Source organism: Chrysochloris asiatica, unplaced genomic scaffold, assembly GCF_000296735.1.
Source record: "Chrysochloris asiatica unplaced genomic scaffold, ChrAsi1.0 scaffold00381, whole genome shotgun sequence".
NCBI classification, from domain to species: domain Eukaryota; kingdom Metazoa; phylum Chordata; class Mammalia; order Afrosoricida; family Chrysochloridae; genus Chrysochloris; species Chrysochloris asiatica.
This window is the reverse complement of record NW_006408899.1, coordinates 428,913-429,984: the sequence shown is the minus strand read 5'-3', so window position 1 is coordinate 429,984 and position 1,072 is coordinate 428,913.

The window sequence follows — 1,072 nt, the reverse complement described above, 5'->3', positions numbered from 1 at the left end:
GCCAATCCATCTCGTTGGGGGTCTTCCTCTTTTTCTCTGACCCTCCATCTTACCAAACATGATATCCTTCTCCAGCGACTGGTTCCTCCCGACAATATGTCCGAAGTATGAGAGACAAAATTTGGGCATCCTGGCCTCCAAGGAGCACTCTGTCTGCACTTCTTCGAACATGTATCTGCTGGTTCTTTTGCCAGCCCATCGCACTTTCAATATTGTACTCAAACACAATAATTAAAAAGCATCAATTATTCCACAATCTTCCTTATTCACTGTCCCACTTTCACATGCATATAAGGTTATTGAAAATACTATGGTTTGGGTCAGGTGCACCTTAGTCTTCAAGCTGACATCTTTGCTCTTCAACATTTAAAAAAGGTCTTGTGCAGAAGATTTGCCTAATGCAATATGTCGTTTGATTTCTTGATTGCTGATTCCATGAGTGTTGATAGTTGATTTAAGAAGAATGAAGTCCTTGGCAACATCAATCTTTTCTCTGTTGATAAGAATGTTGTTTATTGGTCCAGTGGTGAGGAATTTTGTTTTCTTTACATTGAGATGCAATCCATACCGAAGGCTGTGGTCTTTGATCTTCACCAGTAAATATTTTAAGTCCTATTCTTCACTTTCAACAAACATGGTTGTATCATGTGCATGTACATATAGTAAAAGAATATAACCCTGGCACACATCTTTCCTAATTTTATACCATTCAGTGTTCCCATGTTCTGTTCGAACAACTGCTTCTTGATCCAGGTACGGATTTCTCATGAGCACAATTAATGTTCTGGAATACTCATACTTTGCAATGTTGTCCATAGCTTGTCATGATCCACACAATTGAAGTCAATAAAGTACAGGTAAACATCTTTCTGATAGTCTCTTCTTTCAGCCAACATCTATCGGACATCAGCAATAATATCCTTCATTCCATAGCCTCTTCTGAATCCAGCTTGAACTCTGTACGTTCTTTATCAATGCATGCTTGCAGCCATTTCTGTATTACCTTTAGCAAAACTTTACTTACATGGGATATCAGAGAGATTGTCTGATGATTTCTGCATTCTGTTGGGTC